This window comes from Monodon monoceros, unplaced genomic scaffold (genome assembly GCF_005190385.1).
Source record: "Monodon monoceros isolate NGI ecotype Baffin Bay Population unplaced genomic scaffold, NGI_Narwhal_1 Super_Scaffold_5, whole genome shotgun sequence".
In the NCBI taxonomy this organism is placed as follows: Eukaryota; Metazoa; Chordata; class Mammalia; order Artiodactyla; family Monodontidae; genus Monodon; species Monodon monoceros.
The window spans coordinates 106,265,546-106,283,848 of NW_021703782.1; the positions used below are offsets into that span (position 1 = coordinate 106,265,546).

Here is an 18,303-nt window from a genome sequence, read left to right on the forward strand (position 1 = left end):
ACACGTTCTGACTCTGGAAACACACATATCACCTGCAAATTATTGCTGTGCTAAAACCAAATCTAAAGCAGATCATGCCTCTGGATTACTAAAATACAAGGGACAGAAGAACATGTTAAATTACACCATGGAGATGCAATTAACAAATTCAGACTGATGGAAACTCTATAGAACAAATGACCCTGTTTCTTCAACAAATAAAATGCAAGAGGGAAAAAAAGTCTGGGACTTCCCCGGTGGCACAGTGGTTAAGAATCCACCTGCCAATGCAGGGGACACGGGTTTGATCCTTGGTCTGGGAAGATCCCATATGCTGTGGAGCAATTAAGCCCATGCAGCACAACTACTAAGCCTGCACTCTAGAGCCCGCGAGCCACAACTATTGAGCCCGAATGCCACAACTACTGAAGCCCGTGCACCTAGAGCCCGTGCTCTGCAACAAGAGAAGCCACTGCAAGGAGAAACCCATGCACTGTAACAAAGAGTAGCCCCTGATCACCACAACTAGAGAAAGCCCCTGCGCAGCAACAAAGACATAATGCAGCCAAAAAAAAAAAGCCTGGAGCGTTATAGATTAAAAGAGACTCAACAGACATAAATTAACAAGTGAATGCCTTGGGGCTTCCCAGGTGGCACAGTGGTTGAGCGTCCGCCTGCTGATGCAGGGGACACGGGTTCGTGCCCTGGTCCGGGAAGATCCCACATGTCGCGGAGCGGCTGGGCCCATGAGCCACGGCCGCTGAGCCTGCGCGTCTGGAGCCTGTGCTCCGCAATGGGAGAGGCCACAACAGTGAGAGGCCCGCGTACCGCAAAAAAAAAAAAAAAAATTAGACACTTTTGTGTCTCAAAGGATACCGTTAAGAAAGTGAAAAGAAAACCCACAGTATGGGAGAAAATATTTGCAAATCATAAATCTGAATCTCTCCAAAGAGATATAAATGGCTAGTAAGCACATGAAAAGATGTTCAACATCATTAGTCATTAGGTAAATGCCACATTAAGATACCACTTCATATCCACTAGAAATGGCTATAACAAATAAGACAGATAATTACAAGTGTTTCGAGGATGGTGAGAAATTGGAACCCTTGTATATTGCTTCTGGGAATGTAAAATGGTGCAGCTGCTGTGGAAAACCATCTAGAAGTTCCTCAAAATGTTAAACATAGAGTTACTATATGATCCAGCAATTCTGTTCCTAGGTATACACCCAAGAGAAATGAAAAAAAATATGTCCACATAAAATCCTGTACATGAATATTCATAAGCAGCATTACTCCTAAGAGTCAAAAAAGTGGAAACAAACCTAAATGTCCACCAACTGATGAACAAAATGTGCTAAATCCATATGATTTAACAATATCATTTGACAATAAGAGGGAATGAAGCACTGAATCACGCTACAACATGGATGAACCTTGAAACATTATGCTAAGTAAAAGCAGCCCATTACCAAAGGCCACAAATTGTACAATTCCATTGATATGCAACAGGCAAATCTAGAGAGACAGTAGATTAGTGTTTGCCTTGGGCTGGGAGTGGCATGGGAGGTGAGGGTGGGGAACGACTGCTAATGGGTACGGGTGTCTTTTATTTTTTTAAGATTTATTTATTTATTTATTTTTGGCTGCGTCGGGTGTGTGGGTTTTCTCTTCTCTAGTTGTGGCGCGCAGGCTCCAGGGCACATGGGCTCTGTTGTTGGCGGCACGTGGGCTCTAGTTGAGGCATGAGAGCTCATGAGGCATGAGGTAGTTGTGGGACACAGGCTTAGTTGCCCCATGGCATGTGGGATCTTAGTTCCCTGACCAGGGATCGAACCCGCGTCCCCTGCATTGGAAGGCGGATTCTTTACCACTGGACCACCAGGGAAGTCCCGGTATGGGTGTCTTTTTGCTGTGATGAAAATGTTCTAAAATTAGATTGTGATCATGGTTTCACAAGTGTGAATATACCAAAAACCACTGAATGGTACACTTTAAGGTTGAATGGTGCATGTGTTATATTTCAATAAAGTTATTTTTAAAAATTGCCAAGGTTTAAAAAAAAAAAAAAAAAAAGGCAGTGCCCTGGTAGTGGCCACGGGGATGTGTCTCTGCACTGCCAGGAGCCTAAGTTACAGAGGGGACGGCTGTGCTCAGAAATCCATCCCCATCCTTAGCACAGAGGCCATGCTTCCAAGGGCTGCTCCCAGCCAGTGCCCAAAGGACAGTGAGGCAAGCTGTTGCCGGGAGATGTGGCCCTCTCAAGGACTCCCACTGGCTTTCCTGGAACTTTCTGAGAACTGCACTGCATCTGAGACTTTTCCTTCCTTCCTCCCTCCCACCTTTTCTTCCTTCCTTCTTTTCTTCTCTCTCTCCTCCAAGGGGGTCAGAATACAGCCCTAAAAAAGAAGTGGGTGTCTGGGCATGAGGGGGACTGTTCTAGATTAAAAGACTAAAGAGACACTACTCGGCCATAAAAAAGAATGAAATAATGCCATTTGCAGCAACATGGATGTAACTAGAGATTATCATATTGCAATACAAGTGAAGTAAGTCAGAAAGAGAAAGACAAATACCATATGATGTCACTTATATGTGGAATCTAAAATATGGCACAAATGAACCTGCCTATGAAACAGAAACAGACTCACAGACATAGAAATCAGACTTGTGGTTGCCAAGGGGGAGGGGATAGGGAGAGGGATGGACTGGGAGTTTGGGATTGGTAGATGCAAACTATTACATTTAGGATGGATAAACAACAAGGTCCTACTGTATAGCACAGGGAACTATATCCAATCTCCCGGGATAAACCATAATGGAAAGGAATATTAAAAAAAGAATGTATAGGGACTTCCCTGGTTGTCCAGTAAGGGAAAAGGCACACCAGGGAACCAGGGAGTGTCTCAGTGAAAGGGTCTTAGAACTTATTATAGGACCTATATGGGAAAAGAATCTAAAAAAGAGTGGATACATATGTATATGTATAACTGATTCACTTTGGTGCACAGCAGAAACTAACACAACATTGTAAGTCAACTGTATGCCAATAAAAATTTAAAACAAACGATTCGCTCCTCAAAAAAAAAAAAAAAAAGAACTAGTTTAGGATTTGGACTTTGGTGGGGTGATTTGGGTGAGGGTCCAAGGAGCGGGACTTTGCTCTGGATTGGTGCTTTCAGAAGCAGGGATAATTTTACTGTTGGAGAGCGCAATAATTTTATTCATAGGGAGGGCAGGCTACAGTGAGACTAGTTACCATTGGTAAGGAAGCTGCAGTCCCTCGGATTAGCCAGGAGAGGGGTGTGCTTGGTGTTGTGTGGTTTCAATAATATTCGGGTTTGTCTGTGTTTAGACATGATTATGGAGGGGTCTTGTCTTTTTTTTTTTGCAGTACGCGGGCCCCTCACTGTTGTGGCCTCTCCCGCTGCGGAGCACAGGCTCCGGACGTGCAGGCCCAGCGGCCATGGCTCACGGGCCCAGCCGCCCCGCGGCACATGGGATTCTCCCGGACCGGGGCACGAACCCGCGTCCCCTGCATCGGCAGGCAGACTCCCAACCACTGCGCCACCAGGGAAGCCCCAGGGGTCTTGTTTTTGTCTTGATTCCTCAAGGTCACAGAATGGCTTTGTCTGATGTCGATGTTCCGCGAAATTGTTCAGGTGCAACACAAGACCAAATCTGTAGGTGCCAGACAGCTCCTGGATTCCAGATTCTGCTTTTCTTTTTCTAAATCCTCATACTAAGAATAAAATCCAAAGTCTTTCCCATGTACCATGAGGCCGTATTAGATCAGACGTGAGGCCTCCTGTGCCGGGGATATCCTGCCACTGTCCGTTTTGCTTGCTGTCCCCTAGCCACACTCACCATTCCTGTCTGTTAGTTGTTCTCCTTATTCACTCTCCTTATCCTACAGCAGCGCCAGCAAACGTTTTCTGCATTGGGCCAGTGCAAATATTTTAGGCTTGACAGGACAGACAGTCTTTGCTGCAGCTTCTCAAGTCTGCTGCTGTAGTGGGAAAGCAGCCTTAGACAACACGTACACAACGTACACAACGTACAACACGTACACAACAACAGGGCGGCAGCGGTTTGCCCTGTGGCCTCACTTTTCCGATGGATCTAAGGAGAGGTGTTGATATTTCATTTTGCTCAGCTTTTTATTCATAAGGACAGAGTAACAACTTCTAAGCTCCTTATGTGCAGGACTCGAAACCGGAAGTCCAATATAACCTACCTGTTCACACCATTTCAAAACTATCAGTACAACGCTCGAATTTTTTTTTTTTTTTTCTTTTTCGGTACGCGGGCCTCTCAGTGCTGTGGCCTCTCCCGTCGCGGAGCACAAGCTCCGGACGCGCAGGCTCAGAGGCCATGGCTCACGGGCCCAGCCGCTCCGCGGCATGTGGGATCTTCCCGGACCGGGGCACGAACCCGCGTCCCCTGCATCGGCAGGCAGACTCTCAACTACTGCGCCACCAGGGAAGCCCTCGAATTTTATTAGAGGGGAAAGAAAAGGAGAGTAATTTATAAACCAGTAATGGATATTTTAATATGTAAATGCTCAGGCTTGTCCACACTAGAAGATTCTAGGAAGTAGAGAGCTGCTGGCACCTGCTTATAAGAAATGTCTGGCCTAAACTAGGCAACTCCCTAGCCTAGTCCCTTCTAAACCCCTCCTAACCTAGCCTCTTCCTCTAAGGTCTTTCAAAGCATCTCAGAGCCCTGAAAACTAGCCATCTGTCCAAAGGTGGGGCAATTCCTCCTCTGTTCCTCACTCCATCCTCAGCTTCTGCCAAGCATGTTCTCTGGCCAGGCCCTGGGCACAGCGCTGAGACTCCAGTGTGGACCAGGCCTGGTGAGAGATGCCCACAAACACTGTCTCCTTCATTATCCAGCAAGTATTTCCTGACAAGTGCAAAAATGTGTGTTATTGTGTCCTCCAAAAGGATATGTCCAAGTCCTAACCTCTGGTACCTGTGAATATGGCCTTATTTGGAAATAAGATCTTTGAAGATGTCATCAATTTAAGACAAGGTCATACTGGATAAGAGTGGACCTTAATCCAGTATAATCTGTGTCCTTATAAGAAGAGGAGAAGAGACACAGACATTCAGGGAGAAGGTCATGTGAAGGTGACGGCAGAGATTAGAGTAGAGCACCTACAAGCCAAGGAACACCAAGGATTGCTGGCAGCACCGAAGCTAAGAGAAAAGCGTGGGCCAGATTCTCCTCTGGAGCCTTCAGAGAAAGCACGGCCCCAATGACACCTTGATTTTGGACTTCTGGTCTCCAGAACTGTGAGAGAATAAATTTCTGTTGTTTAAACCGCCCAGTTTGTGGTACTTTGCTGTGGACGACCAGGAAACATACAGTGGGACACTAGGGGGCGCTGGGGACACAGCCCCCCCGCATGCAGGAGTTAGGGAGGGCTCCTTGGAGGATGTGGCCTTCCAGCTGAGTCCCAAAGGAGGGAAAAGGGTGCCAGGTGGTGCAAAGGCCCGTGGAACAGAGCTGAGAGATTCCAGGAGCTGGGAAGTCAGTCCGGCCAGAGTTCACCCTCTAATTTCTCAGAATCGAGAGTACTCCCTGGAAACCGGAAGTACTCCCTGATCCCTGTGGATCCAGAACCAGAGCTTGGAGCAACAAAGGGCAGTGTGATTATTATCTGAGGAGGGGCATTCCACCATGTGTCATGTCAGGGGGTGGTTGTCGGCATGCTTCAGCTTCCCTCAGCCAGAGGACAAGAGGCCCACAGCTGGGTCTGAGCCCAGTGCTGGTTATAGTGGGCGCCTTGTGACCACTGCGTGTTCTAGGGGGACCAACCATCCTGCTTGCCTGGGATTGAGGGGTTTCTCGGGATGCAGAACTTTCCGTGCTAAAACCAGGACCATCCTGAGCAAACGGGGATGGGTGGTCCCCTCAGATCGGCCAAATGTAGGGCTGCTGCTCCCGTCCTGTGCCTGATGTCCTGCTGACTCCTCCAGATGGGCTTAATCCTATGGGACCCCCCTTGACCATCTCCTGACCACTTGGTTCAAAATCTGTGGGTGCCTGGTAGGCTGATCCTCTCTCTGACACGGTCGCCCACATCACTCCATGTCTATGATTTCTGTCCTTTCTCCTAAGGTGGCTACACCTCCTCTGCCCCAAATCATGCTTTCATCATCTCACCGGATTACAGAGGTAGGAATAATATTAACACAACCAGCTCTAATTTGCTCACTTGGCACCAGGCACTGAAATAAAGACTGTACTTATGTCATTGGACCTTTTCAACAGTCCTGGAAAGCAGGTGCTATTCTTACCTCCATTAATAAGCAAGGAAATTCATAATAATGAAAAAATAATAACAAACACTCAAATGGAGCTCCTGAAGGTCGGGGGAGGGTCTGCATCCCTGGATACCCAGTAAATGGCAGAAACTCACATGGGAAAAGATCCCAGCTTGTGGCCCTTTCCTCTCCTCTGCCCCAATCTCAGCCCTTCACCCTCACTGCCAGCTCTCAGGAAAGGTGGTACCTTGGGGCTGGAGGTGGTACCTTGGGGCTGGAGGTGGCCTGGGACACCTGGCTCCATGGAGGGCGAGGAGAACCTGTGCTGGATGAGGATACGCTTAACCAGTCTCGCTGCCTCGGGGCTGGGGCTGGAAACCAGGTTGGGGCTTTCACTGCAGAGCACTGCCAGGGCAGGGGGCGGTGTGTGTGTCCGGGTGAGTCTGTGGGCACGGGAGTGAGCATTACACTGCACCCTCTGTGGGGCAGATTTGTCCTGCCAAACATTTGGTGCTCCCCTGGGATCAGGCACCAAGCAGACCCCTGAGGAGAGGACTAGAACACAGCCTTTGGGGTCACGCAGACCTTGGCTGTGTGACCCAGGGCAAATCACTTCTCCTCTCTGAATGTCAGTTTCCCTGTCCATAAAAAAATAAAAATAAGATAATTCATGGAGGGACTTCTCTGGTGGTCCAGCAGTTAAGACTCCATGCTCCCAATGCAGGGGACCCAGGTTCGATCCCTGGTTAGGGAACTAGATCCCGCATGCCGCAACTAAAGATCCCACATGCCACAACTAAAAGATCCCGCATGCCACAACGAAATCCCACGTGCCGCAGTGAAGATCTGCGCAGTGAAGATCAGCCAAATAAATAAAAATAAAATAAATAAATATTTAAAAAAAGAGATAATTCATGGAAAGCACTTCACTTAGTGCCTGGCACATAAAGGGTGACCGTAAATGACAGGTTTTTCTATGTTTGTTTTGGCCACACCACACAGCTTGCAGGATCCTAGTTTCCCAACCAGGGATCGAACCTGTGCTCCCTGCAGTGGAAGTGTGGATTCTTAACCTGGTTATTGGACCACCAGGGAAGCCCCAGTGACAGATATTAATAATAGAGTGGGCACTTTTTGGAGCTAGATGTGTGTGAATTCACACATGCTCACTGGTGGGGCTGACTTCTCCGTCAGATCTCCTCAGGAGGCTTAGTGCTGAGGGCCTGTGATAGTTTCAGGAGCCTATGAAAATGTTTTCATTTTAATTTATTTTAAAATAAGAAATAAAGAGAATATAATAACAATGAATTGTATAATAATGAATGCAGCCTGGATGATATCTGTTATTTACACCAACATAGTTGTAAAATATAATTTTGTTTTTGTAAAATATAACTTTTATTATTATCCTTTAATGGAGAAAGGGGTCCATGAAGTAAAAGTGAATAGGGTCCCTGAAAGTTTTAATGTGACTTTAAACATGGGTATATCTGTGTGTGGTTGTGACGTCATGTGCAAATAAAAGTGTTTGAGGGATGGGGGGGTGGGAGGAACTGGGAGATTGGGACTGACATATATACACTACTATGTATAAAATAGATAACTAATGAGAACTTACTGTATAGCACAGGGAACTCTACTCAGTGCTCTGTGGTGACCTAAATGGGAAGGAAATCTAAAAAAGAGGGGATATATGTATACGTATAACTGATTCACTTTGCTGTAGAGCAGAAACTAATACAAAGTAACTATGCTCCAATAAAAATCAATTTAAAAAAAAGTGTTTGCCCTTGAGCACTTGTCCACGTCTCTGTGTTTGTGAGCATGTGGGCGTCGTGGGGACAGTTTCCAGGAACTTGAAGGGGAGGGAGAAGCCACTGGGGGTCTGAACCGAGGGCAGGAAGGGCACAGGTGGCCACGTGGGCTGCCCTCACCAGCAACACTGCCTGACGTCAAGGCAGGAGGGGAAGTGGGTGCTTGTTGTTCCTGAAGCTGCCAGCAGGGGGCATGAAAAGCCAGCCCCGTCTAGACTTCCAGCTAGCTGGCCCTGGGGATCCACACATTAGGCCACAGGACAACTTTCGTGCCTCAAGAGGGGGCTGTGGCCTCACTTCATAGAAGAGGTCCACCGTGGGGAGCTTGCTGGTCCAGGCCCACCTCGAGGCAGGACTGCTGGCCTCCCAGTCCAGAGTTCTCCCACTGACTGGGCTGACCTAGAGACCTCCACAGGAACTCATTCATAAGCACCTGGGGGCTCTCACCGGGGACCCATTCAACTCATTCAAGGGCAGCCTTTCCCAGGCCACACCCAACTCCAACTCCCCATGTGCCTCATCTCTCATCTTCCAGGAGGCAGGTCTTCCCTGGACAACTCCTCTGTAGCCCTGAAGTCTATGCTAAGGGTAAGGACAATGGCCTTTTATTTACTGCACACTTTCTCTGTGCCAGGCTGCCTGCCGAGCACCTCACAGGGTCCATCACTTTATTTATTTATGAATTTTATTTTATTTATTTTTATTAGTCATTAGTCATCAATTTTATACATCAGTGTATACATGTCAATCCTAATCTCCCAATTCATCACACCACCATCCCCACCCCCCTGCGGCTTTCCCCGCTTAGTGTCCATACGTTTGTTCTCTACATCTGTGTCTCAATTTCTGCCCTGCAAACCGGTTCATCTATGCCATTTTTCTAGGTTCCACATATATGCGTTAATATACGATATTTGTTTTTCTCTTTCTGACTTACTTCACTCTATATGACAGTCTCTAGATCCATCCACGTCTCAACAAATGACCCAATTTCGTTGCTTTTTATGGCTGAGTAGTATTCCATTGTTATATATATCCATTCGTATATCCATTCGTTTGTCGATGGGCATTTAGGTTGCTTCCATGACCTGGCTATTGTAAATAGTGCTGCAATGAACACTGGGGTGCATGTGTCTTTTTGAATTATGGTTTTCTCAGGGTATATGCCCAGTAGTGGGAATGCTGGGTCATATGGTAGTTCTATTTTTAGTTTTTTAAGGAACCTCCATACTGTTCTCCATAGTAACTGTATCAATTTACATTCCCACCAACAGTGCAAGAGGGTTCCCTTTTCTCCACACAGGGTCCATCACTTTTAATTCCACCAGAAAGGTTCCATCAAGAGGCTAAGTCACTCATCCAAGGCCACAGCTAGCATGTAGCAGAGCCGGAATTTGAACTCAGGACACTGACTTCAAAGCCTGTATTCACTGCCACTGTGGAGCAAGGGGAGGCTCTGAGCAGTGACATGATGGCCCCTTAGGCCACTGACTCCTACTTCCAGAAAGAGCCAAAGAAGCACAGACTGATAGGTGTTCAAGGGGAAATGAGAGAATTTGGTCCAGTCACTCACATTTTACGGATGGGGATACTGATGACCAGGGAGGGGAACTCACCAGCCCAGATTCCAGTAGGACCAGGTCACCTGAGTCACAGTCCTGGCATTTTTCTCATCCTAGCAGGCTGCTTAGGACATTATGCACCTGGCCCAGAGGAAGCTGCTTAATAAACTTTTGTTGAATGAGAGAATTAATGTCTACTCTCCAACCAGACTGTGAGCTCCATTAGAACAAGGACTCTCCTCTGTTCATCTTTTCACTGTCAACATCTGGTTCAGGGACTTAGGTGCACACCTTTTTATCGCTTACAGCAAATATTTATCGAACTTCTGTTATGTGCTATGCCCTAGGCTAGCCGCCAGGCACACAAGAGTGAATAGGATACCTTCCTTTCCTTCAAGGTGTGCACACAGAATGGAGACAAACAAGTAACCAGACCATTCTAATATAGTGTGAGCCTTAATATGCAAAGGATTCTTATAAATCAATAACAAAAGCCCAACATCTCAATAGAAAAAAAAAAGTGTGCAAAAGATATAAATTCACACAAAAAAGAAAATAGCCAATAAACTTGAAAAGATGCTGAATCTTGTCATAATTAACAAAATGCAAACTAAAGTGAAACACTATTTTCTGCCTCTCAGGCAGAGAATAAGAAGATTAAGATCCACCAAGTCAACACTATGGTGCACTAAAAGTCATTGGTATAACTTTCGGAGGGCAACTTAATAATAGTGACTTATATTACTCTTTGACTTAACACTTCATCTTCTAGAAGTATCTTACAGGAATATTCATACATATACATAAAGAGGTATCCACCTGGATGATTTGTGCAGCATTGTGTGTGAGAGAGAAAAACTTGGAGACAATCTGATGTCCATCAGTTGGCGGCTGGTTCAATTTGTTATGATTTATCCATACAATGGAATATTGTGCAGCCATCAAAAGGAATGAGATCACCCCTAGCATTCTGACATAAAAATATATTCAGGTTACATGAAAAATGCGTGTTGATTTCAAAACTTACTACAAAACTACAGTAATCAAAACAGTGTGGTACTGGCATAAGGATAGAAATACAGACCAATGCAACAGAATTGAGAGCCCAGAAATAAGCCCAAACATCTATGGCCAATTGATTTTTGACAAGGATGCCAAGACCATTCAATGGGGGAAACATAACCTCTGCAACAAATGGTGGTAGGGGGACTTCCCTGGCAGTCCAGTGGTTAAGACTTCACATTCCAATACAGGAGGTGTGGGTTCGATCCCTGGTCGGGGAGCTAAGATCCCACATGCCTCGCGGCCAAAAAACCAAACAGAAGCAAATTGTAACAAATTCAATAAAGAATTTAAAAATGGTAAACATCAAAAAAAAAATCTTTAAAAAACAAAACAAAACAAATGGTGCTAGGACAACTGGATAGCCCCTCGCAAAAGAATAAAGTTGGACCTCTATCTCACTCCATCTACAAAAATTAACTCAAGATGAAACAATGACCTTGATCACATTCTTGATAGTGTCCTTTGATGCACAAAAGTTTTACATTTTTATGAAGTCCAAACATAGAATTACCTTATGACCCAGCAATTCCACTCCTACGTATATACCGGAAAAAAATAAAAACATATGTCCACACAGAAACTTGTACATGAATGTTAATACCAGCGTTATTCATAATAGTCAAAACGTGGAAACAACCCAAATGTCCTTCAACAGAAGAATGGGTAAATTAGGGTATATTCATACAATGGAATATTATTTAACCTTAAAAAGGAACAACAGACATATTGATACGTGGTACAATACAACTTGGATGAACCTCGAAAACATTATCCTAAGAAGTCAAGCACAAAAGGTCACCTATTGTATGATTACTTTTATAGGATATATCCAGAATAGGCAAATCCATAGAGTCAGAAAGCAGACTAGAAGTTACCAGGGCCTGGGAGGGGGAAATGTGGAGTGATTATTCAATGGGTGTTTTTCTGAGATAATGAAAACATTTTGAAACTAGAGGGAAGGGGTGGTTGCACAACACTGTGAATACACTAAATGCCACTGACCTGAACACTTTAAATGGTTAATTGTATGTTATGTGCATTTTACCTCAATTTAAAAAACGTATGGTAGGAAAAAAAGGCAGGTTGAAGACAATATACTCCATTTGCATTTTAAAATTATACAGATAGATACATATGTGGTGGTACATGCATACACATACACAGTCCTCACTTCCCACTGTGCTGTGGGACTGTAAAAATGACCATGCAAGCTGAAATCATGCAAAGAGAACTTAATTAATGGGAAAAATTATGATCGTTCTGTGACCTTTCAAAGTTGTTGTTGAAGCATTAAAAACTCTTGATGGTCTGTTACACATGTAGAGACAAATGAAAAAGTAGTAAAACTAGTAATAAATTTAATACTTATTAAATTACTAGTGTAATTTAAATTAAAAACATTGGAATTCAAGAGTTTTCTTTCTTTATCAAAATGTATCAAGGACGATCCAGCAATCCCACTTCTGGGTATACATCCAAAGGAAGCGAAAACCCTGTCTCAAAAGATACCTATACTCCCATGTTCATTGCAGCATTATTCATGAGAGTTAACATTTGGAAACAACCTAAGGGTCTGTTGATGGTTAGATGGATAAAGAAAGTGTAGTATTTATGTATATACAATGGAGTATTATTCAGTCTTTAAAAAGAAGGAAATCCTGCCATTTGTGATGACATGGATGAAACTGGAATACATTATGCTAAATGAAATAAGCCAGAAAGAAAAAAGACAAATACTGCATGGTATCACTTATACAGAAACAGAGTGTATAATAATGGTTGCCAGGTGCTTGGGGATGGGGGAAAATAGGGAGGGGTTGATAAAAGGGTACAAACTTTCAGTTATAAGATGAATGAATCTGAGGATCTAACTAGTGACTATAGTAGATAATACTGTATTGTATAATTGAAATTTGCTGAGAGAGTAGATCTTCTCCCTAAAAAAAGGGTAACTATGTGAGGTAATGGATGTATCAATTAACTTGATTGTGGGAATCATTTCACAATGTATACATATATCAAATCATCACATTGTACATTTTAAATATATTACAGTTTTATCTGTCAATTATGCCTCAATAAATCTGGGGAAAATTATCAAGAGTAGTTTGAACAGTGCTTGCCTTCTTCCTGTAGTGTAACTTGAGATACAGAACGAGCATCTTTTCTATGCATTGGTGAGTCATCATACTCCTTTCTAAGTTTAGATCAACTTAAAACATTTTATCCTTTGTACTTTCAATGTCATGAAATATATCTGGCAGTTCCTTTAATGTGATGTTTTTGCTGGCATCACTTCCTCAGGACAACTTCATCCTTTTTGTCAGAACCACTCCCATTCATATGTCGATAGGTGTACCTTCACCAAGTTTCCCTGGCTGCATACCTAGAGTTTCTGGAATAGCAAATAGCTGTGGTGTCAACATTCCCACAGCCAGCTATTTTTTAAATCACTCCATTTACCTTCAGTTCAAATTGCACTTTCAGTGTTATCACTCTGCATTTCTGTGCTGCACTTTCATGTGTGTTGGCCAATTCCCTCTTTTGCTGATACATTTTTATAAAATGTCACATGGGTTTATCACAGGGAGACGGGAGGCAACACAAGGACATGCTTTGCTGTCTGTGTAGGAACCGAATAACACGCATGGTGACCAATCAACAACAGGCTTTGAAAGAAGTGGTGTAACTGGTCACTGGCCATTATGCATCTGTCATTTCCACAGCAATTTGTGGATGGAAGAGCTAGCAGCAAAGTCCATACTTACTGCAATTACTCACAGTTAACATTACATGGCAACTGAAATTTGAACAGTGTTATTGAGGGACTGGTGTTATTTAACTAAACCGTGGTATCTGAAATTCATACAAAGCAAGTGCTGCCTGATTATATACTGTATATGTTTGTGCATGAATTATTAACAGTGGCTCTCCCTGGGATTGGCTTGGGGGGCGTCTTATAAACTTCCATGCAGTTTTTGTTTTGTTTTGTTTTTTTAATGAGGCTGTGAAGTTCTGGAATCAGACTGTGGACTGAAGTCATTTACTAGCTGTGTGACTTTTGGAGAATTACTAACCCTTTCTGAGAATCATTTTTGAAGTGAGAATAATGATAGTTCCTGCCCCATGGGTTGCAGTGAGAAGTCAATGAGATAACACGTGAAAACCACTTAGCCTGGTGCTGGGCAAGGAGTCAGTGTTCCACAAATGTCATCATTGTTATTGTTATTACTAAAATTTAGTCTGAGAAGTGCTGAAATGCAGGCAGCTCTTGGGAGGCCAACCCTGCCTGGAGAAGGGAGCAGAGATGCACCAGGTGACCTTTAGGACACCTTCCTGTGCAGCCTCCCAGACATCTAAGGTCACAGGTTTCCTTGCTGCCAGGCGAGGGGCTGGCGCCCGGCGGTCAGTGCCCTGCCTAACACACGCCTCCATCAATCCGGGCAGCTATTGGCCACCTTCTCAGCCAGAAGGCACCACGACTAGTGAACAGCAGGTGGGTGACCCCTCGGAACACGCCTCAGCGACCAATACTCTGGCGGCTGATGTCAGCTACACCTCCTGCTGGGTACAGCCTGCGTTGAGACTGGATAAAGTCCAAAGCCTCCCTAGCCTGGCCTTTGGAGCTGGCCTGAATCCAGACTCTGCAGCTTCCATGTTCTCTCCTCTTCCAGACATACGAATCCTTTGCTCTTGAACAGACGTTGCCCATCTTTGCTCAAGCTGTGCCCTGCCTGACATGCCCTTTAATCTGATCCCCCTGGCAGGGCTGAGCCCCACCTCTCTCCGCCTCCTCTCTGAAGCCTTCTGGGTCAGCCTGGGCCTTCCTCTGAACTCAGAGCACCTACTATGCACCTGCCCCCCTGTGCTAAACTCTCATCTTCACAGCAGCCTATGGGAAGGCATCATCGTCCCTATTTTGCTCAAGAGGAGAATGAACAAAGCTTACTCAGCTGAGAGAGCCTGAGCCAGGATTCAAACCCTGGTTCGTCTATTTCCAAAGTCTAAACTCCCCCCCCAAATCCTTCTTTCAGGAGGTGGGTGCTGCTGCCTCTATCAGCTCAGGAGCCCATCAATCCCTGGGGACAGGAGCCACGCCTACAGGAGCCCATCAGTCCCTGGGGATAGGAGCCACGTCTTTTCCAGCTCCTACCCTGCATGGCAGCTTGCAAGGACAGGCAAGGTGATTTTGTCTTTGCAGCCTAGCCCCACATCACCTAAGCCAATTCTGTGCAGTAAGGATATTTGGTTTTCTTTATTTATTAAAAAAATTTTTTTTAGGGCTTCCCTGGTGGCGCAGTGGTTCAGAGACCGCCTGCCGATGCAAGGGACATGGGTTCGTGCCCTGGTCTGGGAAGATCCCACATGCCGCGGAGGGGCTAGGCCCTTGAGCCATGGGCGCTGAGCCTGTGCATCGGGAGCCTGTGCTCCGCAACGGCCCGCGTACTGCAAACAAACAAAGAAACAAAACAAAAAAAATTTTTTTTTCAATTTTTTGGCCGCGCGCACAGCATGTAGGATCTTAGTTCCCTGACCAGGGATTGAATCTGCGCCCCCTGCAGTGGAAGGGTGGAGTCTTAACCACTGGATGGCCAGGGAAGTCCCAAGGATATTTGGTTTTAGTGTTTCTCAGTAGTGGTACACTTGGTATTTGGGCTGAGTCAGTTCTTTACCGGGCAGATTTATACAGTGCCTAGAAGGATGTTTAGCACACCTGGGCTCAAAATGTCAGAAGCCCCTTCCCTCTCCAGTTACTGAGAAAATACAAACCGTGGCACCTCTGGGGAAGCGGCCTGGGAGGGGGTACCATGCCCAGGCAAGACCAGTGTGTTACACGAAAAACCACAGAAGATGAAAGCTTGGATTTGGAACTTGGACTTTGATAAAACGGTCCCAGCTCCACTCCACTAGCTATAGGATCTTAGTCATGCCATACCAGGGTCAGCTTCATCATCTGTGCAGTGGGGACAATAATAATGCAATCACCCCCAGAAAGCATGTAGCACAGGTCCTAGCCTACTTAACCTGTCAATGACAATAAGCTAGTAACATTTAAACCTATAAGACTTTCCATAAGGGCTTTCCTGGTGGTGCAGTGGTTAAGAATCTGCCTGCCAATGCAGGGGACACGGGTTCGAGCCCTGTTCAGGGAAGATCCCACATGTCACGGAGCACCTAAGCTTGTGCGCCACAACTACTGAGCCTGCGCTCTAGTGCCCGAGAGCCACAACTACTGAGCCCGCGTGCCACAACTACTGAGCCTGTGTGCCACAACTACTGAAGCCCACGCGTCTAGAGCCCATGCTCCACAACAAAAGAAGCCATGGCAATGAGAAGCCCGCGCACCGCAAGGAAGAGTAGCTCCCGCTCGCCGCAACTAGAGAAAGCCCGCGCGCAGCAATGGAGACCCGATACAGCCAAAAATAAATAAATAAAATAAATAAATTTATTTTTTAAAAAAAGGAATGCAAGAAACAAAAGAAGCAAAACTAAAAAAAAAAAAAAAAAAAGACTTTCCATAAAAATTAGTTAACCAAAGAGGACAACAAAATCTCTTGCAGTTAATGAATCCTGATTTTTCCGTTAGTTTGTTTTGGATCTAAAAACACAGAGTCCCTACAAGACGAGTGTTTGGTGAAAACTTGTCAAGTCAACGGTTCTGCCCCAAGGGAGGTGACAGCCTATCTGGGGAGCCCCAACAAGTACACTGACTTAGACACAGTTCCCCTTGGCTTTGGAATTGGCAAAAGAGAGAGAAATGGCTTCTGGAGCCCAGACTGCAGGTTCCGGGCCAGAGGGGTTGGCAGGTGGGGATCCTAAGTTAGATACACAGTAGCAAAGCCACTCCTTTTTCCTCCTGGCACAGGATCCAGATCCAGAATCGGAATCTCACTCTTTAGGGCAGTTTTACACATGCAACAAAAAACAATATATGTATATATATTTAGTGCCTGGCAGGAAGATTAGAGAGCGTCATATCAGTTTTACAGATGGAGAAACTCTCAAAGTGGAGAAATGACTTACCCAAAGTGAAAGTCTTAGAAAGCACAGAAGGACCCCAGCTGTGAATCCAAAGCTTGTATCACTGTCCAAGAATGAGGAAGTGAGATGAGGGTTTGGGAAATATTTCAGGGAGATGGCAGTGCCATCTGAGAGTGGGATGTGGCCCCAGGTCTGTTAGGGTAGGAGCGACAATGATTCCTCGCTTGCTGCAGCTGGAGTGACTTTGGCCTGCTGGCTACAGAAGCTGGGGGGGCATGCCCAGCTAGATGTCCCAGCACACAGGCAACCTGATAACCCCAGCGGGCACAGATGGCCAGGGAGACAGGAGGGACATTCCTGTGCTGACACACCTTTGTTCACATGGGCAGAGTTTCTACGTCAGCAAGTGGGCAATGGTGCCCCCTCCCCCCATTCATTCGGCCCCCAGAGTGGCAGCTGGGTTGTCTGTTGCCCTGAGCCTGCGTGTCCAGAGCCTGTGCTCCGCAACGGGAGAGGCCACAACAATGAGAGGCCCACCTACCGCAAAAAAAAAAAAAGAATTAGTGCTGATGACCCCAGGAGGCTGAGGGAGAGACCAAGGAGCTCAACAACCTCTCCAGAAGTGGGGGAGTGAAGACTTGTGGGGGCCCCCTTTGGGCAACTTTTTTTAAATTGAAGTACAGTTGATTTACAATGTTGTGATGGGCAACTTTCTTAACTTCTCTGTACTTCACCTACTGACCTGTAAAATGGAGCTAGTCTGCCTGTAAAGCACAAAGTAGGACACGAGGGAGCACTCAGTGTCAGTGACTGTAGTTAGTTCTACAGGAGGGGGCATGGAGGCTTAGGGAAGTACATGCCAGGTCCAGAGTCTCAAGGCTGGAAAGTGTTCTGGCCTCCAATGTGTGCCTCTCTTCATTTTGCACTGCTGGTTGTCTCCTGTCTGTTCCACTTGCTCAGTCCATAAACAGCCAATAAATAGCTGCTGGGTGCCCGCTGGGTGCCCGCTGGGTGCCAGGTCCCAAGCTGAGTGTTGCATGGTTGATAACAAAAAAGCTTTTCAGGAGGGAGTGCGATGAGGAAGAATGGTGGGCATTAGCATAAAATTCTCCCTGGCTCAAATTCCAGCTTTTCCACTTCCTGGCTATGAGATATTACTAAGGTCCCTAATCTCTGAGACTGTTTCCTCCTCTAATAATGGGGAAATACAAGACCTCCCAGCAGGAGAGCTGAAACCAGGCACTGGTCAGCTAGATAAATGGGAGCCAGTTATTATCTGCAGCATCCCACTTTATTTTTAACCAACCTGTTCGCTTGGTAGTAAATTCTTCCCCCTTGTCCGGGCACCCACGACCCCGGTTCTCCTGTCGGAGGCCACCACTGTTAACAACTCGTGCATCTCACCAGCCGGCTGGTGCACACACCGGCAGACACCCATGCCCCCACACGCGTTCTTTCACACAAACGGTAGCACCAATCAGCGCTGTTCTTTTCGCCCCTTCCCTTTTCCATCTACGGTATCTTGGAAGTGGTCCCATATTAGTGCATATTGAACATTTTTCTTTTTAGCGGCTGCATAGTATTCCATTGTATGGATTCTCTTTTGGCGTGCTTGCCGTTACTA

General features: G+C 45.7%; 1 protein-coding gene across 4 annotated transcripts in view; it reads right to left on the minus strand.

Moving 5' to 3' along the window:
- KYAT1 (kynurenine aminotransferase 1) overlaps positions 1 to 18,303 on the minus strand; it is a 33,042-nt gene that overhangs the window by 14,275 nt on the left and 464 nt on the right. Inside the window, exon 1 of one of the 4 annotated variants that reach the window (XM_029201752.1) lies at positions 16,722 to 17,967. The exons of 2 other annotated variants lie outside the window; for them this stretch is intronic. The gene's annotated coding sequence lies outside the window, so the exon portion shown is untranslated. Of the gene's footprint in view, positions 1 to 16,721; positions 17,968 to 18,303 lie in introns of those variants that run through there. One more of the 4 variants, XM_029201756.1, reaches the window with a different exon arrangement.